Source organism: Tyto alba, unplaced genomic scaffold (genome assembly GCF_018691265.1).
Source record: "Tyto alba isolate M040663 unplaced genomic scaffold, T.alba_DEE_v4.0 Super-Scaffold_36, whole genome shotgun sequence".
NCBI lineage: Eukaryota > Metazoa > Chordata > Aves > Strigiformes > Tytonidae > Tyto > Tyto alba.
This window is the reverse complement of record NW_024881311.1, coordinates 965,390-990,274: the sequence shown is the minus strand read 5'-3', so window position 1 is coordinate 990,274 and position 24,885 is coordinate 965,390. Positions and strand designations below refer to the sequence as shown.

The window sequence follows — 24,885 nt, the reverse complement described above, 5'->3', positions numbered from 1 at the left end:
AGCTGCTTCATGGTCCCTGTCAGAGCCAGACCTGTCCCTGCACTGACACAAACTCCCTGCCCCATAAATGCATTATTGTCAAGGAAAGACCCGTGGTGCAAGGCAAGGTGTCTAGGCCAATCCAAGCCATGGGCAGTGGAGGAAGGGAACAAGGGTGGGCTGTTGCTATGCTAGGCTAGTGTACTGCAACATCTGTACCTAAATAGATAGACAAAATGGATCCCTCCAAGAGTTGGACTTGAACCTTCCATTTATCCAGAACCTGGCCCTGGGATCCTCTCATTCCCCTGCTCCACCATGCACAAATGCTGGGCCCATGCAAAGCTCATGAATTCCAACAAGGCCAGGTTCAAGGTCCTGGCCATGCATCGGGGCAATCCTAAGCACAGGTACAGGCTGGGCAAAGAGTGGATTGAGAGCAGCCCTGCAGAAAAAGACTTGGGGGTAAGAGTGGATGTAAAACTGACTATGAGCCAGCAACGTGAGCTCACAGCCCAGAAAGCCAACCGTGTCCTGGGCTGCATGAAGAGAAGAGTGGCCAGCAGGTTGAGAGAAGTTTTTCTCCCCCTCTACTCTGCTCTTATGAGACTCTACCTGCAGTGCTGTGTCCAGATGTGGGACCACCAGCATAAGAAGGACACGGACCTGCTTGAGCTGGGCCAGAGGAAGCCATGAAGATGATCAGGGGCTGGAGCACCTCCCCTGTGAGGACAAGCTGAGAGAGCTAGGGGTGTTCAGCCTCAATAAGAGAAGGCTCCAGGGAGACCATCTTGATGTTTTCCAGTAATTAAAGGGATCCTGCAGGAAACGTGGCAGGAGACTCTTGATCAGGGATTGTAGGGAGAGGTCAAACATTAAGGTTTAATACTAGAAGAGGTTAGATTGAGATCTAAGGAAGATATTCTTTACTGTGAGGGTGATGAGACACTGGAACAGGTTGCCCAAATTGGTGATGGTTGTGTCCTCCCTGGAACTTCTCTAGGCAACCTGTTCCACTGTCTCCACAGTCTCATGGTAAAACATTTTTTCTCTAAATCAAATCTAAATCTAAAATCATTGTCCCTTTTCCTGCCAATACAGGCCCTGATAAAAAACCCTCACTTGGTCTTTCTTGGCCTATGACCACTCTATTTTAATACAAACAACTTGGCAAGTGCCCAGACATCTCCCAAGATGGGGTTCGGATGCCTCAAGTGCATGAGCAGTATAGGGAGATTGAATGTCGTAGGAGAGTGGAGTGAAGACTTGGGACAGTCTAGGAGTAGACTGACAGTGCTTGAGGAGAGGTTTCAGAGATGTTGATTTCCTTCATAGTGGAAAACAGCATGAGAAAGAAATAATGCCACAAAGTGCAGCTGGGGAAGGCCAGAGTGGAGACAAGCAGCAAAGCAAGGCATCACTCAGAAGGATTCTGGATCAGCCAAGGCTTTGCGTTTCAAAGAAGAGCCAGGGAGGATGGTGAGAGATCAGGAAAGGAAGGAAGAGGCTCAGGTGGGAACGAGGTGAGACAGCTGGGGGGATGAGGACAGCCTGCAGGGAAAGAGGCGCAGGGCATGCAGCCCCATAGGACAGCCTGTGGTGGAGATGACAGAGGGCTGTGGGAAAGCTGAAAGCCCCCAGTAAAGTCAACCCCATCACGATTTTGGCTATGGCTGTTGTCTCTGCCACTGATGCCTGTGAGGAGGCACAGTCCCTTGCAGCACAGGGGCCTCATGGCCTCCTTGTGCATCCTCAGGAGCCTGGGAGGTGCACATCTCCATAGCCACTACCCCAAGAAGAGCCCTGAGGAATGTGGAGGGACAGGATATCCCTTCCCAGGGGCTGGGGATCACGGCATGGCTATTTGTTTAATTGGCATGGGTACTGGCCCTTTGCCTTAATGCAACACATTCAGGTTTACTCAGCATCAGAGCCACCTTTCCCTTTTTGTTTCCGACTTGTCATCACTGCCTCCAGATTTCTGCTCTAACAGGAACCTGAGGAGGCTTTGTCAACAGTGTCCCTCAGTGGGAGCCATTAACACTCCAGGAAACTTTGGAGTTTGAAAATAACTTTGACTTCTTCAGAGGTTTCTTCAGGTTCTTCTCAGTGCCTGAGGTTCATGGAGTTGGCACCAAACCCTCCTGAGGGGTCATTAAACTGCCTTGGGCTGTTGCTGTGGTGCTGAGCTGGGCTGGGCTCCTGGGCCGGAGGGAGTTCCTGGCAAGTGGGCAGCGCTGCAGAGAGACAGCTCTGCCCAGGAGCAGCTCCTCTGCAAAGCGCAGCAGGGCTGGGGGCACTGCCTGCAGGCACCCAGGGCAGAGCAGCGAGGCACACACAGCTTCAAGGCAGCCTGGGCTGGGAGGCTGCTGAGAGCTCCGAGGAGGAGAAAGCATCAGGGCCCTGGCCACAGTAAGTCTGGGGGTGCAGGGCAATGCAGCTGCAGCTCGGGGAGGGATCTGGGGAAGGCGCAGAGCTGCCAAGAATCTGCCTCCTACCTAGAGGAGGAGGAGGAGGAGGAAGAGGTGCTCCCGAGCAGGGCCTCCCTGGTGCCCCCTGCGAGGGCCAGGGCATGAGGGCTGCCTTCTGGCGGGGCCAGCTGCAGGGGTGTGCAGCCGGGTGTGCAGGCAGGGGTGCCCAGGGCTGTCCTTCCCAGCAGGGTCCCTGCACCCCAGGGGGCTGTGTGCTGGGGCAGGGACTCTGCCGCCTGCCAGGGTCAGCACTCAGCCTGCCCGGGGAGCTCCCCACGGTGCTGTGGGGAGAAGCTGTGGGGGGAAGGAGAGACCCCCACCAGGGCAGGCTCCTTCTGCTCTCCAGAGGCTGCTGCATGGATCAGGAATGCTCACAACTCTAGACCACTCTGAGGGCTTTTGCAGAGGGTCTTTCTGCAGAACACTATCAAGGCTGCTTTTACTTGAAATAGAAGGAACCTTTCTTTGAGATTTCTTTTCTTGGTTGGCCGGGTGGGCATTGCTAGATTTTTTTCTCCACTCTAGTGAAGTAACTCAGATCTGAGTTGTCTTTCGCATTCTCAGTTGCTCCTGAGCCCCTGCACCTAGAGAGCTTCCCCTGGGCAGTGCCCTGCTGCCTGGAGGGGTCCACAGGGCAGAGCTGAGCACAGGGTGGGTGGGATGGGGGCTGGCAGCACTGACAGGGAGGAGATAAGGGGACAGAGAAATGGCTCCAGGCAGGGACAGCTCCAGGCACCAGAGATATGGGCACGAAGGGAGAGGGTGTTGCTGCCAGGAACGCTGTGGGAGGGGGGATTCTGGCACCTCCCTGCCATTCCCTGCAATGCAGATGCCTTCCATGGAGCAACCCCCTGATCTCCCCCCTGTCCAACACAGCCTCTGCCCTCAAGGTCATGGGGCACCCTCCCAGCGGCCTCACCCTTGAAGAGGAAAAACTACCCAATACCCAACTGCCTGTTCCTTTCTGCCTCCAGGAACACAAGCAGTGTGGTATTTCTCCATTTTCCCCCTCCTGTATCTGCTCCCCTTACTGTCATCCCTGGACTTGCTGGGATGGGGGGTGGTGGGGTTAAGCTACAGTTTTGAGCCCGACCCTGTGGGTCCTGCTGTGCAGATGTGTCCATGGGAGTAAAGGCCCCTCATAATCTATGTGCTCAGGGCAAAACAAAGGACCCAATTCTCTCTTCAGGACACTCACTCTTTAGGACATTCAACTCTTGCTCTGAGGGGCTTGTGCTGGGCTGCAGGTTTGTCTCCAGGTGGGCACAGCTTTCCCAGGGCATCTCTGTGTTATCCAGCAGCCCCAGGGAGGAGAAACCTCAGTGCTAAGGCCATGGAAATGCTGCTGGGTGTCTGCACACAGGCAGCTGCAATGAGCCCTCTGTGTCCCTGGCTGGGAGGGGAGAGCTGAGATCCTCCTCAGGTGCGATGAGAGGGGCTGAGGGCTTTGGAGAGCTGTGCTTGGAGACTGGATTCCTCTAGTCCCAGCAGTGTCTTGTTTCCATCATCCAGCTCAAAGCAGTGCCAGCAAAGGGCAGATGAGACCAGGGCTGATGGACAGAGCAACTCTCCTCACTCTGAATTTCAGGACAGCCCTTTGGTCTCTCAAAACACACAATGTTTCAGTAGGAGTTCAGCAGAAATGCCACAAATTTCTGCCTTAAAACCACTCCTCGTGTAGTGGTGCAATGAAAACAGTTTAAAAAAAACAATATCCCCACAGCTATGCCTTGCAGTCAGGTGAATTGGGAGCAAAAATGCTGAACATGAGTGGATTTAATCTGTGATCACCCATGTTCCGATTTATCTATGGCTGTCTGGCAGGACTGACTCCTCCAGAGCTCATAGCAGAGCTGGACGACTTGGTTAAAAGGGAGAGGCAGTCACTGAGAGATATGAAGTAGGTTTTATCTCAGACAAGTCTACACTAACATTTCAATGTCTTTTCCTCCATGGACAGTGCCCAATGACCAGTGGAAGCATTTTTTCAACAGCAGCTCCATCACTGAGTTCCTCCTCCTGGCATTTGCAGACAGACGGGAGCTGCAGCTCCTGCACTTCTGGCTCTTCCTGGGCATCTACCTGGCTGCCCTCCTGGGCAACGGCCTCATCATCACAGCCATCGCCTGCGACCACCACCTCCACACCCCCATGTACTTCTTCCTCCTCAACCTCTCCCTCCTTGACCTGGGCTCCATCTCCGCCACTCTCCCCAAAGCCATGGTCAATAACCTCTGGGACACCAGGGACATCTCCTACTTGGGATGTGCTGCACAGCTCTTTTTCGTTGTCTTCTTGCTGTCAGCAGAGTTTTCTCTTCTCACTGTGATGTCCTATGACCGCTACGTTGCCATCTGCCAACCCCTGCACTACGGGACCCTCCTGGGCAGCAGAGCTTGTGTCCACATGGCAGCAGCTGCCTGGGGCACTGGGTTGCTCTATTCTCTCCTGCACACTGCCAACACATTTTCCCTACCACTCTGCCAGGGGAATGCTGTGGACCAGTTCTTCTGTGAAGTCCCCAGATCCTCAAGCTCTCCTGCTCAGATTCCTACCTCAGAGAAGTTCTGATTATTGTGATTAGTGTCTGTTTAGCTTTTGGGTGTTTTCTTTTCATTCTTTTTTCCTATGTGCAGATCTTCAGGGCTGTGCTGAGGATCCCCTCTGAGCAGGGACAGCACAAAGCCTTTTCCACATGCCTCCCTCACCTGGCTGTGCTCTCCCTCTTTATCAGCACTTCATTTTTTGCCTACCTGAAGCCCCCATCCATCTCCTCCCCATCTCTGGACCTGGTGGTGTCGTTTCTGTACTCGGTGATGCCTCCAGCAGTGAACCCCCTCATCTACAGCATGAGGAACCAGGAGATCAAAGATGCCCTGAGGGAACTGATAACAGGATGAATTTCTGAAACAATAAATTACCTGTATTTTGTGAATAACTTGAAATGTAACTCATTACAAAGGAGGGCACAGTATGTAGGTTCTGTTGGGGTTTTGGGAGTTGATTTTTTTTTGTTTGTTTGTTTTACTTTACATAATATTCTCTACGAAGAGGTGTGATTATTTGTCGCTTTTATAATTTGGCATCTATCAAGATTTGTGTGACTGAGAGACTTTGTAAATGAGGACCCATGCTCTCTTTGTGTTTAAACAAAATAAAGGATACTGCAGCAATATATTTCTCTGAGATCCTTCCTCCAAGCTGTTCTCTGGATCTACTGGGTCAGTGCTTGTGTGCAGAGGTGGAGGGGAAAAACATCTTGGCAGAACAGTTGTTAGCGGTCGCAATCGCGAATAGAACTTATCTACACAAAGCAGATAAGCAGGCACTTCTTTATTCCAGCGCTGGGGAACACGGGGGATAACTCCGCCAAAGACGTGTTCCTCGATAGGTACAAAGCACAACATATTTATACACTTTTTCAGCAGAGTCATAGTTACATAAGATCAGTAATTCCATAACGTTTAAGCTGACCTTTATAATGATTGGCTTTTAGTTACTTCTCCCTACCTATATTCCTATTCTACAGAAATCATTGATCATCCTCACTAATTGATTTAAATAGAATGGGGGGAGGGCAATGATTAGCATATTCATGTTATTTCTTGGAAATTATTATCATATGCAAATGTCTCCGACGCATGCGTGGTTATACTGGATGGGGGTCTCTGGTGGTCGTTGATAATCTTCATCACTGTGTCGGCTGATTGAACTCCATCCTGGCGCATGCTCATTCCACCTTTGGTTAATGTTCACCTCTCCCTTGCCCAATCTTTCCAACCAAACCAGTTTTCCTCAGGTACCTATTGTTTCAAGTCAAGATCCATAACCAGTACCCATTACGTTAATTCAGAGCCCATGACGATTCTTATAATGTTCAAAGCACACAGCATACTAGTTGCTTAATCCTAACGGCCTTAGTGTACTTTATATTCTCAGAGCTACTGTAGCTTCATGTTAAATCAAAATCATACTTTTAAACTAAAATCAAAATAATATTCTAGGATTCAAACTATTTCATTAAGGTAACTGCAACACAGTGTTTCCAGGAAACAAATGCGCTTGATCTTTCCTAACCTGCTGGTTTTAAACTTCCCCTTTCTGCTCCTGAGCCCTTTTATTGGTCTATGATCTGAGTGCTTCTGTGCCGTGGTCACAGTCCCACGATGTGGCAGTTCTGTGACCACAGGCAGGGACAGGCAGTGGGCACTTCTGTGACAGAGCTGGCCTTCAGGACAGTGTTTCCATCAGACAAGGGGATCTCCTCAGGGCAATGCAGGAAGGTTTAGGTCTGCTTCCAGAGTTGCTCTCAATAGCATACCCAGGAAATTGCCCAGAAGAGAAACCACCAGTGAAGACTGGAAATGTGTGAATGTGCAGGGTGGGGGCACACAGCAGTGTCCTCACACATTCAGGCTCCTGTGAGAGACCTGGAGGCCCATCAGAGCAGGGGCTGGGCTGTGCCCATGTGCGGTGGGCACCCCGGGAAGCTGCCCCAGGGCAATCACCACAGATCAGCACATAGCAACCACCATTTCCAGCATGGTCCTCTCACTCCAGCTCAGAGAGGCTGTTTATCTGTCTTCAGAGGGACACAGAAGGATTAGGTCAGAAGTCCAAATTTGCATTGTGTCTCTCTGCTCCATCACCCTTTCTTGGCTGTCTGGCCCCTGCCTTCAAATGCACAGAATGAAAGGAGCTGCCCTGTGGAGCATCTCACCTGCGCAGTCAGAAGGGGTTCTGCAAGCATGAGCGACGCTGCCCTTCAGAAGAAGGCATTTCTCACCTTTCAGAAGGCACAGAGCACATCTAGGGAGTGTGAATGCACTCAGAGGCACACATACCTTCATCTTTCACCTCTCCCAACTTCCTTTACAATTGACTGAAGCAACTAACACAGAAGCAAACGTTCTTCCTCGTAGGTACCACCTTTGCTCACAGCAGTGTCGGTGCTGGTTTTGGCACCTTTTCCACGTGCTGAGTGTTTCCCGCTGGTGGCCACATCCTAAGGTCAGTACCGGGCTGTGTGCCACCCACTTCTCTCTGCAAGATTCCCAAACTGGCTGGTCTGTGCTGAGAAGGCAGCTGCACCCTGGCTAGGGGTATTGATGTCATCTGCGGTCATCATCTCATTCCTGTCCCAGGTACAGTGCTGTGGCCCCAGTGGAGTGGGCCACCTCTTCTGTGATTTCACTGGAGCTCTCCTGCAGTGACACCATGACAGTCCTGCTGTGTGCTGTCACAGCCTTCTTCTGAGATCCAGTCCTCACCTTCCTCTGAGGGTAGGCTGAGGGACATGGGCTTCTTTAGCCTGGTAAAGTGGAGGCTCAGGGCACTGTAGCAGATGCCTGCAGCTTGAAGGATGGTTTCAGAGAAGATGGAGCTTTTCTTGGAAGTGGGAAGAGAAGGAAAGCTCCACAAAGTGCAACTTGGAAACTTCAGTCTGGATGTGAGGGAAGGAAATCTCACTACAAGTGTTGCATTGTGGCATAGGAGGTGCCCAGAAGGACTCTTAAAAAGCCCACAGCATTGTTTTTTGAGGAGCAGCCAGTGAGGGTGGAGAGACTTCAGTGAAGGTACAGAAATGCTGGGGTGACAGCTAGGTGGGAAAGCAAGATGGATGTCAACAGCCTGAAGGGAAAAAGGTGCATAAAGGAGACATTAGAAGGAAGCCTGCAGTAGTGGTGGCCAAGGGCTCTGGAAAGGCTGAAAAGGCCACACAAGAACAAGCTCTTTGTCCCCTTGACTATGGCAGTTGCCTCTGTTGCTGAGGCCTACAAGGATAAAATCTTATTTTCAGGTTCTGAAATTTGTTTTTGTCCTCTCCTCTTCTTGGGGAAGCTGGGGGGTGTTGTGCAGTTTCCCTACACTTGACATTGCTCACCCTCACACCCCACTGACCCCAGGAAGAGCCCTGACCCACACGTGAGGGCCAGGACCTGCCTTAGCAGGGCCTGTGGGTCAGGGCTTGGCCTTTCTGCTTCACAAAACAAAACAAGGGGTTTTGCAGCTTTACAGCCACCTGCAGAGTGACTTTGCCTACCTGCAACCACAGCCTCCAATTATCTGCTCTAACGAGTCCATGGGGAGGCTTTGTCAGTAATGGCCCTCAGTGGGGCCAATCAATGCTTCAAGGTACTTTGGGTTTTCTTCTGACTTTGACTTCTTGAGTATTTTGCTCAGTCTCCTCTCAGTATCTGAGGCTCATGGACTCAGGGCCAAACACACCATGGGGCTCATTAAAATACAGAATGTCTTAACATACCATGCATTTTCCTGTTATTTTCTTGAAGTCTTCAAGACTTGTACAGCTAATTGAATTAATTTTGGAATGTAGTCAAGGAGGAACATTTCCAAATATATCTAATAAAAATAATTCATCATTTTAATGAGCATTTTATATTAATTTCAGTTTAGAGAAGAGGTGATAACAACATTCTGTGTCTGATATTGATGCAGAGTGTCTCCTCGGGAGGTGTGGACAGTCCCTTGGGGTCCAACACAGTATGGACAACCTTCCTCCTCATTGCCCAGTCTCACCATTTCTCACATTGGCTCCCTGCGACTTGCATCACTTCTCCTTACATCAGACTTCTCCACTGATCTCTGCAGCTGGATGTTACAGGTCCTTTGCACCAGCTCCCACTGCTGTCCTTAGAGAACTGGCTGCCCATAGGCACAGAAGGGTTTTAGTTCCTTGGAAACAAAGAAATCTAAAGTATGATAAAGCTTCATCAACAGTAAAAACGCTCCACAAGCATATGCTAAGTACAAGATATCACTAATGAAGTTGCCTTCTGCAAGGTCTAATGTCAGGAGAAATACTTTAAGTAGGTAAATACACAAAGATAAACACAATTAAAGTGTTGACTAAGGAGACAATGAGGCTGTTGAAAGCTTTTACTCCCTGGAGTTCAAAACAGCAGCATAGGTGAGAGTTATCTGAAAGAACAAAGAATAAAGGGAAGAACAATTCTGGAGAATACTGGAAAGGGCCTTTGTCTCGGCAGTCTGAATCTGAAAAGGTGACGTGAGAAATGTTCATTGTATCCTGGACAGGTGCAAATTCATGAAAGATTAGAGAAATTAAGTACGTGGTAAACCAGGCAGGATAGTGGCAATGAAGTTAGACTGGAATATGGATATTTCTTTGGCATATGCCTGTTAAGAGGTCATGGGATTGGTAGAAGCTTCTTGTGGGAAAGGACAAGCCAATGTTGCAGCCAACTTTGAAAGAGCCCACAAGGGCCACCCAGGGAACCACAGGCTGTACAAGCTCTCTTTGGTGAGGAGTGTGCCGTCAGCTAGAGTCCTCTTGGGTGATGTTCCTGGGCACCTAAAAGAGAAGAAAATGTCCAAATGCAGTCGGCAGGGACTGTCCAAGGGTAAATCATGCCCCACCAACCTGATTGCCTGCAGGATGAAGTAACTGTTTTTGTGTGTGACATAAGAACAGTGGATGTCAGGTACCTCCAATGCAGCAAGACACTAGCCATGATGTCCCTCAATATTCTCGTACCCACGTTAGGCCATTACAGTCTGGGTGGGTCGACAGACAGGGAGGTGAAACACCAGTTGGAGGCTCAGGCTCAGAGAGCTGTGGTGAAGGGGTCATACCCTACCTGGAGGCCAGGGGTAGATACTGGGACATTGTGGGGCAGCACAGGGAACTCTCCTGGGATCTGGGCAATTTAACAACTCTATCCATGACCCAGAGGAGGAAATTCTGACAGTGTTTGTCAATGACACTAAACTGAGAGGACCATTCCTGTGCCCTAGGGATGCCATTTAGATGAAACCAGGCAGGAATTTCACGAGACAGAAGGACAATGTCCAGGTCTAGCTCTTGGGAAAGAATGATACCCTGTAGTGACAACAGAAGGGGTCTGCCTGGATGAGGAGCAGCTCTGTAGACAAGTCTGTGGTTGTGCTCAGGAATAGAAAGCAAAACATGATCCAGCAGCAATCATCACAATCCAGCATGACCTGGCAGCAAAGGCAGCCAGCAGTGTCCTGGAGTGTTTAAAGAGGAGCCCTGCCAGAAGGATGAGGGTAGTGATTTACCCACCACTCGTCACTCACCAGACCACCTGTACACTGTCGTATCAATTTTGGTTCAAGTGTGCTGGGTCTGGCTGGGATGGGGTTAACTTTCATTGTCACAGCCCTTATGGTGGCTTGTTTTTCATTTGAGCCTAAACCAGCATTGATAACACAGCAGTGCTGTGGTTATCAAGGAGAAATGCATGCACAGCATCATGGTGTTTCCTGTTTCTCACTCTTTTTCCTTCCTGTGAATAGCTGCAGGTGGGAAAGAAGTTGACGGTAGATGGGACACAGCCAGGACAGCTGACCCCAGCTGACCAAAGAGATATTCATAGAATCATTGTATCATAGAGCAGCCCAGCTTGGAAAGGTCCTACATTTTCTGAGAAAGGGAGCCTACATGAGACTACCTAGCACCCTGTCCAATTGATTCTTGAAAACCTGCAGTGGTGGGGACTCACCACATCCCTTGGGGAGTTCCTTCCAGTGAATGACTGATCTTAACCCTTTGGCCTGTCTCCAGTCTGCCTGCGGATTTCTTTCATTGTGGGGACCAGAATTGGACACAGCACTCCAGCTGTAGCCTGACAAAGCCTGAGAGGAGTGGGATGATCATGTCCCTGTGTCTGCTCGTAACGCTCCTGTGGATGCAGCCCAGGAGCCTATTTGCTGTTGTTGCTGCAGCGGGGCACTGCCGGAGCCTCTTCAGCTTGCTGTCCACCAGGAACCCCCAGGTCCCTCTCAGCAAGGCTGCTCCCCAGCCACACACCTCCTGGCCTCTACTGGGCTCTTTGGTTGCTCTGACTCAGGTGCAGGACTTTTGACTTGTCTTTGTCTCGTGGTTCATATTGTTCTTGCTGGCCCATTCGTCCAGCCTGTGCAGATTTCTCTGTTAGATGATTCTGCTGAGAGTCTATGGCTGCTGTAACCTGGACAAGCCCCTCTCTTGATCTCCTGGCCGTCCTGCTGGCCACAAAGGCCTGGGTGCAGCTGGCCTCCCTTGCTGCCAGGGCACAAGCTGCCTCCTCTCCAACCCACCAAGACATTTCCCACGGGGCTTCTCCCAGCCAGGCAGCTCCCAGCCTGTGCAATTGCCAGGGGGATGTCCTGCAGGGTCACACATGGGCACTTGGCCTTGCTGGGTTGCCTGAGGTTCCTGACATTGCGTGCTCTCCTGCTCGTGGAGCCCTTTCCCTCAGCACACAGGCCTGGAGACCTTTTCAGAAAAGACTCAGGCAAAGAGGGCTTTGAGTGCCCCAGCCCCACCTGCCTCTGCTGTTATTAAATCAGCCTTTCCATTCAGCAGTAGCCCTGAATGTTCCTTCTTCAGCCTTGGTCTCTAATGAGCGACTGAAGCTCTTCCTTTTGCTTTTGACCGTCCTTGTCCTTGCAACCACTGGCTCCTGGCAAGCTTTTCCTTCCTAAGGAGAGTAAAGTCAAGACATAGAAATTTGTCCTTTGTAAACTGTCTTTGCTGTCACCTCCCGGCAGCTACTTCGTGGTCCCTGTCAGATCCAGCCCTGTCCCTGCACTGATGCAACCTCCCTGCCCCATAAATACATTATTGTCAAGGGAAGACCTGTGGTGCAAGGAAGGGTGTCTATGCCAAGCAAAACCATGGTCACTGGAGAAAGGGAAACAAGGGTGGGCTGTTGCTCTGCTATGCTATTGTACTGCAATATCTGTACCTATGGATCCCTCCAAGAGTTGGACTTGAACCTTCCATCTATCCAGCACCTGGCCCTGGGATCCTCTCATTCCCCTGCTCCATCATGCACAAATGCTGGGCCAATGCAAACCTCCTGAATTTCAACAAGGCCAGGTTCAAGGTCCTGGCCATGCATCGGAGCAATCCTAAGCACAGGTACAGGCTGGGCAAAGAGTGGATTGACAGCAGCCCTGCAGAAAAAGACTTGAGGGTAGGAATGGATGGAAAACTGACTATGAGCCAGCAACGTGAGCTCGCAGCCCAGAAAGCCAACCGTGTCCTGGGCTGCATGAAGAGAAGAGTGGCCAGCAGGTCGAGAGAAGTTTTTCTCCCCCTCTCCTCTGCTCTTATGAGACTCTACCTGCAGTGCTGTGTCCAGATCTGGGACCACCAGCATAAGAAGGACACGGACCTGCTTGAGCTGGGCCAGAGGAAGCCATGAAGATGATCAGGGGGCTGGAGCACCTCCCCTGTGAGGACAAGCTGAGAGAGCTGGGGGTGTTCAGCCTCAAGAAGAGAAGGCTCCAGGGAGACCATCCTGCTGTCTTCCAGTAATTAAAGGGGTCCTGCAGGAAGCATGGCAGGAGACTCTTGATCAGGGATTGTAGGGAGAGGTCAAAGGTTAAGGTTTAATATTAGAAGAGGTTAGATTGAGATCTAAGGAAGATATTCTTTACTGTGAGGGTGATGACACACTGGAACAGGTTGCCCAAAAAGGTGATGGATGTGTCCTCCCTGGAACTTCTCTAGGCAACCTATTCCACTGTCTCCACAGTCTCATGGTAAAACATTTCTTCTTTAAATCAAATCTAAATCTAAAATTGTTGTCCCTTGTCCTGCCAATACAGACCCTGATAAAAACCCTCACTTGGTCTTTCTTGGCCTATGACCACTCTATTTTAATACAAACAACTTGGCGAGTGCCCAGACATCTCCCAAGATGGAGTTTGGAGGCCTCAAGCTCATGAGCAGTATAGGGAGGTTGAATGTCCTAGGAGAGTGGAGTGGAGACATGGGAAAGTCTAGGAGTAGACTGACTGTGCTTGAAGAGAGGTTTCAGAGATGTTGATTTTCTTCATAGTGGAAAACAGCATGAGAAAGAAATAATGCCACAAAGTGCAGCTGGGGAAGGCCAGAGTGGAGACAAGCAGCAAAGCAAGGCATCACTCAGAAGGATTCTGGATCAGCCCAAGGCTTTGCGTTTCAAAGAAGAGCCAGGGAGGATGGTGAGAGATCAGGAAAGGAAGGAAGAGGCTCAGGTGGGAGTGAGGTGAGACAGCTGAGGGGATGAGGACAGCCTGCAGGGAAAGAGGTGCAGGGGATACAACCCCGTAGGACAGCCTGTGGTGGAGATGACAGAGGGCTGTGGGAAAGCTGAAAGACCCCAATAAAGTCAACCCCATCACGATTTTGGCTATGGATGTTGTCCCTGCCACTGATGCCTGTGAGGAGGCACAGTCCCTTGCAGCACGGGGGCCTCATGGCCTCCTTGTGCATCCTCAGGAGCCTGGGAGGTGCACATCTCCATAGCCCCTACCCCAGGAAGAGCCCTGAGGAATGTGGGAGGGACAGGATCTCCCTTCCCAGGGGCTGGGGGTCTTGGCTTGGCCATTTGGTTAATCGGCTGAGGACATGGAACTTTGGCTTAATGCAACACATTCAGGTTTACTCAGCATCAGAGCCACCTTTCCCTTTTAGTTTCCAACTTCTCATCACTGCCTCCAGATTTCTGCTCTAACAGGACCCTGAGGAGGCTTTGTCAACAGTGTCCCTCAGTGGGAACCATTAACAGTGCAAGAAACTTTAGAGTTTGAATATAACTTTGACTTCTTCAAAGGTTTCTTCAGCTTCTCTGTGCCTGAGGTTCATGGAGTTGGCACCAAACCCTCCTGAGGGGTCATTAAACTGCCTTGGGCTGTTGCTGTGGTGCTGAGCTGGGCCGGGCTCCTGGGCCGGAGGGAGCTCCTGGCAAGTGGGCAGCGCTGCAGAGAGACAGCCTTGCCCAGGAGCAGCTCCTCTGCAAAGCGCAGCAGGGCTGGGGGCACTGCCTGCAGGCACCCAGGGCAGAGCAGCGAGGCACACACAGCTTCAAGGCAGCCTGGGCTGGGAGGCTGCTGAGAGCTCTGAGGAGGAGAAAGTGTCAGGGCCCTGGCCACAGTAAGTCTGGGGGTGCAGGGCAATGCAGCTGCAGCTCGGGGAGGGATCTGGGGAAGGCGGCAGAGCTGCCAGGAATCTGCCTCCTGCCTAGAGGAGGAGGAGGAGGAGGAGGAGGAGCTGCTCCTGAGCAGGGCTTCCCTGGTGCCCCCTGCGAGGGCCAGGGCATGAGGGCTGCCTTCTGGCGGGGCCGGCTGCAGGGGTGTGCAGCCGGGTGTGCAGGCAGGGGTGCCCAGGGCTGTCCTTCCCAGCAGGGTCCCTGCACCCCAGGGGGCTGTGTGCTGGGGCAGGGACTCTGCCGCCTGCCAGGGTCAGCACTCAGCCTGCCCGGGGAGCTCCCCACAGTGCTGTGGGGAGAAGCTGTGGGGGGAAGGAGAGACCCCCGCCAGGGCAGGCTCCTTCTGCTCTCCAGAGGCTGCTGCGTGGATCAGGGATGCTCACAGCTCCAGATCTTCCCCAGCTCATTTCCCACTCAACTTTTCACAAGTACTTTCCTCTCTGGGATTTTCTTTTTGTGTCTGTGCTGTCTGGACTCTCTGCTTCTACTTTTCTGTGGCTTCCATCTTTCTATCAGCTTTGCTGATGAGAGCAGGGGCTGAGATTCTTAAACTGTAACAGCGAGGATTACCGGGAACCTCAGAATGTGCCTTCTCGCCCCACCAGCTAACAAAACACACCATCATCACCTTTCCATTTTCATCAGGGTTTGGGTGGGCTGTGCTTTAAGCCCTGCACACACAGAGAGGCTGCAGGGCAGAGGTGTGCTCACAGGGGCTGGGTTGGGGACTGTGAGCACTGTCAGGGAGGAAACATGGGCTCAAAGACAGAACTGCCAGCCTGGACAGCTCGAGGCAGTGGAGGCGTGGGCAGGGAGGGAGGGAAATGCTAAGGGAAAACCTGCTGCAGGGCAGACTCCTTCCCTGAGCAACACTCCTCTTGTCTCCTCTGCCACCCAGCACAGCCCTTAGCCTGTGGCTCCTGGCCGTTAGTCACCTCCTGGCCCAGCAGCCCAGCAGAAGGGATGAAGTGCATCTCTGCTGCCAGGGGCCCAGTTCCTGCTGAGCAGGGCCTGAGGGCGACTGTCCTGCATTGCTGCTGTCTGGGAGGTGCTGTGCAGAGCTGGCGAAGGGAAAGGCTTTCCTGAGTGCCCGTCTGCCCCTCTCCTTGCCTTGCTCAGATGCCCTTGGTGTTGCTGACAGGCTCTCTGGGAAGGGGGGTTTCAGCTGCAGAGTCAGGCACAGAGCTTGGGAGCCCTCCTCTGCAGATGTGCCCCCAGCAATGAGGTGTCCCAGCTTTCCTCTAAGCCATGAAGCTCTGGGCAATGCAGTCTGTGAGGCTGGGCCAGGAGCTGGCTCTCCCTGAAGAAGTTTCCATGGTTCGGACCCTTGGCTCTCTCCTTGGGGTGTCCATGCCAGCTGTCTGCTGCTTCCAGGGGACTCTGTGAGCCGTGGGTGACATTGGCTAAAGTGGGGTGCTGAGACTTGGAAAAAGGGTGAGTCGTCTGGTGCTCTGCAGTGGATCCCTCTGCTCTCAGCACTGTCTGGCTGGTTTTCAGGGTAACACGGGAGTGTAATCACCCTCAGTCTTAGAAAGGTGCAAGTCCAGGGCAGACGGGAACAAGACAGGACAGACCTGCTGCTCTCACTCTGCACTAAGTCACAGCCAATCCTCTTGCCTCACAGGACTCACTCTGTTCTCCCTGAGTGCAGCAGAAAACCTCTCAACCTACCTTCTGCTTTCCCCTTTCCTTAACGCTGGTAGAGCAGATGCTGACAAGCACTTCAGAGGTAAGAGCAGGTTTAGTGTGACAAAGTTAGACAAAGTGCTAACTCCTTGGCCGGCATCAGGAAAAAACCCTTGTCCTCCTGTCACGCTTGGGAAGCACCAAACAGATCTCCACTGTGGAGATGAAGAAGAGCTCTAAAAAGAAAAGGGGGGTGGTGGGGGGGTGTAGCATCAGGGACAAGTCTTGGAGAAAGGGTTTTGATTTTTCTCAGAGAAGTCTATCTTAACATGTCATTGTCTTTCCTCCTTTGACCAGACTCCCATGTGCACAGGAAGCAAATGTCCAACAGCAGCTCCATCACTGAGTTCCTCCTCCTGGCATTTGCAGACAGACGAGAGCTGCAGCTCTTGCACTTCTGGCTCTTCCTGGGCATCTACCTGGCTGCCCTCCTGGGCAACGGCCTCATCATCACCGCCATCGCCTGCGACCACCACCTCCACACCCCCATGTACTTCTTCCTCCTCAACCTCTCCCTTCTTGACCTGGGTTCCATCTCTACCACTCTTCCCAAAGCCATGGCCAATTCCCTCTGGGACAACAGGGGCATCTCCTACCCAGGATGTGCTGCCCAGACCTTTTTATTTATTTTCTTCATTTCAGCAGAATTTTCTCTTCTCACCATCATGGCCTATGACCGCTACATTGCCATCTGCCAACCCCTGCACTACGGGACCCTCCTGGGCAGCAGAGCTTGTGTCCACATGGCAGCAGCTGCCTGGGGCACTGTGTTGCTTTATTCTCTCCTGCACACAGCCAACACATTTTCCCTACCACTCTGCAGAGGCAATGCTGTGGACCAGTTCTTCTGTGAAGTCCCTCAGATCTTCAAGCTCTCCTGCTCAGATTCCTACCTCAGGGAAGTTGGGCTCCTTGTGGTTAGTGCCTGTTTAGGATTTGGGTGTTTTTTTTTTCATTCTTTTTTCCTATGTGCAGATCTTGAGGGCCGTGCTGAGGATCCCCTCTGAGCAGGGACAGCACAAAGCCTTTTCCACATGCCTCCCTCACTTGATTGTGGTTTCCCTTTTTATCAGCACTGGCATGTTTGCCTACCTGAAACCCCCCTCCATGTCCTTCCCATCTCTAGACCTGGTGATAGCAGTTCTGTACTCAGTCGTGCCTCCAGCTGTGAATCCCCTCATCTACAGCATAAGGAACCAGGAGATCAAGGATGCACTCAAGAAGCTGATTCAGTCATTTGTCTGTCAGCAGGAATAAGCTTCCCATGTCACTTCGGATGGTATTTCTAATTTATCATTGAATCCTTACATGCTGTGAGCATTTTATTTGTGAAAATATTGTTTGTTCCAAAAAGTCTGCATACACTCCTCTTCTTCAGAGACATATCTCAGCCTCTCTGACCTAAAGCCCTTTGTGTGTGTTTCTCGTAGGACAGTACATCTGGCCTCCCATTAAACATATCAATTATAAAAGGGTTTTTTTTATGTGCCAGTACCTGGAGGTTGATCTGTTCTTCCAAAGCTGAGGTCAGGAAGAGGCTGAAGGAATTGCCCCTCTGAGCATGCTGCTGTGTTGGGGTTCTCCAGGGGTTCAGGGCAGGAGGGCATGGGGGGATGTGTTAGGGAATAGGCCTGTGCTGCCCCTTCACGTGGGGGTGCCCAGTGCAATGGAAATGATGGCTGATCCATGGGGATCTCCCTGGGACCATCTCCCCGTGGCTTTCAGCCACCACTGCCCTGCAGAGCAGCACCGCCAGCTCAGGGCCGTGCCTGAAGTGACATCCCGCGACAAGAGCAGACCTATTTCTGGAGGCACCAGTTTGGGCAGCTTTTCTCTGACTGGCACAGCAGGAGCTGCCTGGGGAGCCCCCCGTGCAGGAGTCTTGTGCTGGGGAGAGGGACGAGCACAGAGGGGCTGCCAGCACTGGGCAATCAGGATCTCTTGGAGAGAAGAGCAGCAGAGAGAGGGAGACGCTGGCCTGCGTCTGCTCATGGCATGGCTGGCCCCAGCCCTGGGGCTGATGGGGAGGCTGAGAGCCCTCTGTGCCCCAGGAGCTGCTGTGACCTTCCGAGGGGCTGGGGCTGTGGGGTGAGTGCCCAGAGCTCTGCAGCACCCCCCAGCCTATCTCGCTGGTCATTTCCAGCACTGGCTGCTCACCCAGGTTTATGGGAGAGTCTGGCTGTTAAACCATCTCCATCCTCCTGCTGGTCTCAGTGCCTGTATGGGGGGACCGGCCAGCCCTGCCCGGCCTCTCTCTTGGTGCAGACCCTGCCAGACCCCAGAGAAGGGCTGTCTGCACTTGCTGTGAGGTTGTGCTCTGTTTTTCCAGTTCATCAGTGAAGACGTTTAACAGAACTGGACTCAGTATGGACCCCTGGGGTACATTGCTGGTGATCAGCTCCCGAGGGGCCTTTGTGCTATGGGTCATGGCCTTCTCGACCCGGCCTTTCAACCTGTTTCCAGTCCACCCCACTCATGCCTGTGAGGCCGTGATGGGATTCAGTTAGAAAAGCCTTATTAATATTGAGCTGAAAGACGTTCACTGCTCTCCCCTCATCCACCAGCTGAGTCATCTTACTGCTGTGGTGGGCTAACCGTGGCTAATAACCCAAATCCCACCCAGATGCTCTCTCACTCCCTCTCCCACCCCAGTGGGATGGGGAAGAAAATAGGAAGAATGGGAATGAGAAAGCTCCTGGGGGGAGACAAAGACAGGGACATCCCAGTTCCCATTGTGGGCAAGACTTGAAGACTTGATTTGGGGGAAATTAATTCATTTTGTTTTCAGTTAAAACAGAGATTTAACTATGAACACAGGTCATGGGGGGAAAAAGCCAAATGTTAAAACAACACTTTTCCTCTTCCCTGTCCCAGGCTCAGCTTCACTCCTTCACTCCAGGCTCCTCTCCCCATCCTGAGCAGCGCAGAGGTGTTTGGGATGGGGAGTCACAACCAGCACATAACAGGTTTTGTCTGTTATTCCTTCTTTTCCCCAGTTTTGCTCTGCCCTGGCCCTGGTGTTCCTTGGGCTATAAGGGAGATCTGCTCCACCATGGAGCACCTCCTCCTCTTTCTCCTACCTTGGTGTTCCCTCCGTTGTTTCTCAATATGTTTGTTCTCTCCACCTTTACCAGTCTGGTGTTTGCTGCCAGTTCCTGAAGAAGTTTTCACAGGGGCATGACCAGATTTGCTGGTGGGCTTCTCAGTGTCCTGCGCTGAGTCTATTGTGGAGTTGGAAACAGCTCTGCCTGGCACAGGGCAATCCCTGGCCTCCTCCCACAGAGGCCACCCTTGCAGCCCCTCCGGCCACCAACCCCTTGTCACGTACACCCCCCCACAGTCATCCACTGTGGGAAGTGGAGGTTCAAAAGACTTATTTAGGTTTTTGTCTGTTGAACTATGAACCTTTATTATTATATGTTGGCAATAAAGAAACAACTTCCTGTGACAGAAAGACTAGAGCTGAAAAAACCCCGGTGGCTGATAGGACACACGTCAGTGTTGGGGACATAGTCATCAAGATTGGCCATATAGTGTGTGACCTCACTGAGCTTGCTTTTCCTACATGCTTTTTCAGACTCCGTCATGGCACACCCACGGTCAATATAAATTGGAGAATTTAGATATTCCTTGATCTAGAAGATGAAAACTGAAGAAAATTGAAAAAACAAGATTTAAAAAAAAAAAAAAAACAAAAACAAACAAACAAACAAAAAAACCCCAACAAAACAAAAACAAAAAAAAAAAACAAACTATTTAATATTAAAATCTTCCTTTTTTAGGCTACATTCTGGAAATTCCTCTATTTACAAGAATTGAAGAATTAATAAAAATTATGCACAGAGATGTTGCTTCTTAAAGCACATGACTGTCTCCACCACAAGCTGTCCTACAGCATCTTGCATCTCTGTTCCACACCAGTTTGGAGGCATCAACACAACTAACCCACCTCTCTCTCCACTCAGCATCTCCCCTCCTTTACTGACATCTCTCCATAATTGCTGCCTTTGTTGCTGTAGCAGGTTCCAAGGAGCTCCATCACCTGCCCTTCATCAAAGGGTGCATTGCTGAGAGTCAGCTGAAGCTTGTCCAAACCTTGGAATATTATCCCAGGTGCTCTTCCAAATGAGCAACCCTGAACAGACAGAAGGTGTAAAACCAACACTTGGAGGGAGGTATTTTGTCTTTCTATAGAGATCTTGCAGTAACATAGCCTAGCAGAGCAACAGCCTGCCCTTTCTTCCCTTTCTCCAGTGACCATGGTTTTGCTTGGCAGACACCCTTCCTTGCACCACAGGTCTTCCCCTGACGACAATGCATTTGTGGGGCAGGGAGGCTGGGTCAGCACAGGGACAGGGCTGGCTCTGACAGGGACCATGAAGCAGCTGCCAGGAGGTGACAGCAAGGACAGTTTACAAAGGACAAATTTCTATGTCTTGACTTTACTCTCCTTAGGAAGGAAAAGCTTGCCAGGAGCCAGTGGTTGCAAGGACAGTCAAAAGCAAAAGGAAGAGCTTCAGTCGCTCATTAGAGACCAAGGCTGAAGAAGGAACAGGCAGGGCTACTGCTGAATGGGAAGGCTGATTTAATAACAGCAGAGGCAGGTGGGGCTGGGGCACTCAAAGCCCTCTTTGCCTGAGTCTTTTCTGAAAAGGTCTCCAGGCCTGTGTGCTGAGGGAAAGGGCTCCACGAGCAGGAGAGCACGCATTGGCAGGAACCTCAGGCAACCCAGCAAGGCCAAGTGCCCGTGTGTGACCCTGCAGGACATCCCCCTGGCAATGGCCCAGGCTGGGAGCTGCCTGGCTGGGAGAAGCCCCGTGGGAAAGTTCTGGGTGGGTTGGAGAGGAGGCAGTTGTGTGCCCTGGCAGCAAGGGAGGCCAGCTGCACCCAGGCCTTTGTGGCCAGCAGGACGGCCAGGAGATCAAGAGAGGGTTACTGCATCTGGATTTTAGATATCCAGTACAGGAAGGATGTTGGCAAACTGGAGTTGGTTCAGTGAATGGCCCTCGATATAGGCCGGCGCTGGAACACTGGAACTTCCCCCAAATAATTTCAGGGGGGCCAGGGCATGATTTAGCCCCCCAAAAATCGGGATTTTGGGGGATTCAGACTGTCACCACCCCCAAAAATGGAGGATATTGTGGGAGAAAACCCAAACCACCCTCAATATAATTGGGGGGGGAGGGGCAGGCAAACCAAAATGGAGGGTTGAGGGTGGGTCAGAGATGCCAACAACCCGCCAAAATGGAAGACAGAGTAGGGGGGGAAAGCAAAACTGATTTAAGGGGAGCCTTAACTGTCCACCCAACCCTTTCAAAATGGGGGTTTGGAGGGGCTCAGGGATCAGCCCCAAAATAATTGGGGGGGGGTTGGCAGGAAACACCGTAGCGCCCTGCAAATGGGGGCTTGTGGTTCAAACAGCACAACCCCCCCCCTCAAATTATTTGGGGGGGCAGTGTCAGGGGACCCTGTGGCCCCTCCCAAAATGAGGATTCAGGGGTCTCAGGGCCCCCCAGAGTGCTCATCCATGTCAAAGAGCTTCCTCTCCTCTGCCACTGTGGGATCATTTTTGGAGGACAACGGCCACAGTGGACAGGAGCAAGACTTTGGCTACATCGCAAAAGGGACGTGAAAAGAGGAAGGAGAACTGAGAGAGCTCTACAGCTGGTGAATGATGAGAAGATCTTGACCTTCATCAGCCAGAAGCCTTGGGAGTAGCGAACAGGAATGTAGAAAAACAAGATAAGGATGCTGAGCTTTGTCTGAAGAAAACATGTCAGGCTACGGTTGATGGGAAACCTCTGGTCATTTCTTAAACAGTGGAAAGTTTTCTACCTTGAGCTAAAAGTGTATAGAACATTGCGTTTGTGCTTGTAAGATTTAATTAACCAATAGGCTTTAGGATACCTGTAACTAACTTGTAGCCAATGAATTGTCTGGTATATTATTGACAGAGGGTAGTGACCAATCAAACGTTAGTCTCGGGCGTGTGAACAGTGTGTGAGGAATGCATGTAACCAGTCCAGCCTTCTGTTGTTGTCTGATCAGTTGCTAGGCAGACATATAAGCGCACTTGTATCGGCAATAAGCGTTTTCGATTTGTGACTCTTATAGAGTTGTCAGAGTCTGTCATTCTCCTCATGCCACCATGCCTGGGAGGCGGGGTCGTGAGTGACATCATAGGGCAGGGGAGCCACCCCCCCAGGGATGTCATAACCCACCAGTGACATCACAACCCAGGGTTGGGGAATCCCCATCACACCTAAGTGAGACTCTGATACTGCAATTCCATTGTGGATCCCCACCTCAACCCCATGAGCTCCCCTGTGATGTCATAAGCCCACTCCCACCACACAGGGGTCCACTATGATGTCACAACACTAGTAGGGAGACCCAAGAGCTTGCTATGACATCACAATCCTGATGCAGAACACCAAAGGTCCTTTATGATGTCACAGCCCTGGTGGGGAACCCCAAGGGTCCTCTATGATGTCACAATTGTGGTTGGAAACACCAGAGGGTCCTCTGTGACATCACAAACATGGTGGGGAACCCCGAAGGTGCACTATGATATCAGAACTCCGGTGAGCAAACCCACTGAGTTTTCTGTGACATCACAACCGTCAGAGAAAACCCCACCCCACGTGGCTGCCTGATGACATCACAGCCCAGCAGGACACCCCCCACCCTACGTGGGTGTTGTGTGATGCCAGCACCCTGGTGGGGACAGCACCACACCCCACGTGGTCCTCAGTGATGTCACAGCCCCACAGGGAACCCCCATCTCAGAGAGTTCCCCATGATGTCACTGCCCAGGCAGGGACCCCCCCACTCCAGTGATGTCACAAACCAACGGGGAACCACTCCCACCTTGAAGGATTCTCTATGTGAGAAGTAACGGTAGAATTTTGCTTTCGCTAACAGTAATGAAAGAATTACTTTTATTGAGTTAGGCTAAAGCTGTTATTAAATTAGTGTTGCTAAAATTATAACAGTTGAGCAGGCCTTTTTTGATCAGAGGTCAGGCATAGGGTTGGGCATTGTGGGGAGCTGGGCAAGCAGGAGGATGAGGGTGTGTGTCTGTGGTTAGGTATCATGTAAAGAGGAATGGAAGCCAGCAGAAAAGGGTTAAGCGAAGAACTCCTGATGAAGTGGAACCTGGACTTCACCCCCTCCACCAACCCCCCCCACCCAGAAGACCACCGAGACCAACTGGAAATGCCAAAGAAGAGGGGGGGAAGGAAAGCGAGTGGACTTGTTGCTTGGCTTGGTTGTGTTGCATTGTTCTTTGTTTGATTTCATGTTTAAACCGAAAGGCTACATATAATATTCTGGATACCTCCCCCACTCAGCAGCTGCCTGTTTTGTGATAAGAAGTACTGAAGCAGTGGAAAAGTACAGAGAGAGAGAGACAGCCTCAGAGAAACCAAGGAAAAGGAACTGCACGGGTGCAAAAAGGAGGACTGGAACTATAAAAAGAATCCCCTGCTGGGGCAGGTTGCGCCATTGAGCCCAGCGCTGTATTCTTTGCTCCACTGACCCCAATAAAACCTATTTTGAAATATACGTGGGCTTGTTTCTCACAACTGGGGGCTCACCCGGGATACAGAATTCATCACCCCCAGCCTCTCTCACTGGCCACTTCCAGCACTGGCTGCTCACCCAGGTTTATGGGTGAGCGTTGCTGCTAAACCATCTCCATCCTCCTGCTGGTCTCAGTGCCTGTATGGGGGGACCAGCCAGCCCTGCCCGGCCTCTCTCCTGGTGCAGACCCTGGCAGACTGAAGAGAAGGGCGGTCTGTGAATCCCCACAGGGGACACAGCTGGGGTATGGAAAGGGTTGGATAATGGGGAAGTCTGCAAAATGTACGTTATGAGGTTATGTCCTGCCAGGGCTATGGGGGGGACGATGAACTGATTGCTCTCATGGACAACGTAATGGGGGGAACTTCAGAAACACCTGAATACACCAATAAGCCCATGGCACTTTCATTCCCTCTTCAAAAATATAGACTTATACATCCATTTCTAAAACACATTTCCTATTTATATTTTGAATGGAGAAATTGTTTCCAAGACACATTTCTATTAAGACATTTAATGTCTCCATTGCATCTAAACAGAGCTGAGAGCAATGGAGGTTGAAGAGGTTACATAGAGCCCACTAGTGTTTCCTTGCTATCAAGCAAAGAAAGCATTTGTAGCATTTCCCTCATATGTCCCTTGGGTTTGAGCTGGCCAAATCTGTATGGGGTGAACAATGGCACAACATCACGGCCCTCCAAGTGCCAGACCCCAACATATACACAGAGGCCCCGGGCACAGCCAACAAAAGGAAATGTCCTTCCTATCTGATAACCTGATAAACTTCTCCAGTTTGTGACTGGCTTGGTAGAGGAGTAGAAATTGTCCACCTGGACTTCAGGAAGGCTTTTGACACTGTCTCCCAAAGAATCCTCATCGATGAGCTGGTGAAGCAGAGGCTGGAGAAGCAGACAGTGAGGTGGCTGAAGCCTGGCTGAACGGCCGAGCCCAGAGAATGGTGGTCAGTGGCATCAGGTCTCGATGGAGGCCGGTCACCAGTGGGGCACTACAGGGGTCAATACTGGGTCCAGTCCTGTCCCTCCAAACCTCAACTTTACTGTAATTTGATGGTCCTGTGACATCCTTTCTGGGAAATCAGTGCTGCCGGGCACCTCTCTGAATAGCCAGTGCACTGATGTGTGTGGCATGCAGAAGGAGGAACGAGACGTCTGTGTGTGGTTCCAGTGGGCTACAGGCTC

At 51.4% G+C, this 24,885-nt stretch overlaps 2 pseudogenes; both read left to right on the top strand.

The window, feature by feature from the left end:
- Nucleotides 1-297: 297 nt before the first annotated feature.
- LOC122154278 lies at nt 298-5,350 on the top strand (annotated as a pseudogene).
- Nucleotides 5,351-16,422: 11,072 nt separating this feature from the next.
- On the top strand, nt 16,423-17,359 carry LOC122154277 (annotated as a pseudogene).
- Nucleotides 17,360-24,885: the final 7,526 nt, after the last annotated feature.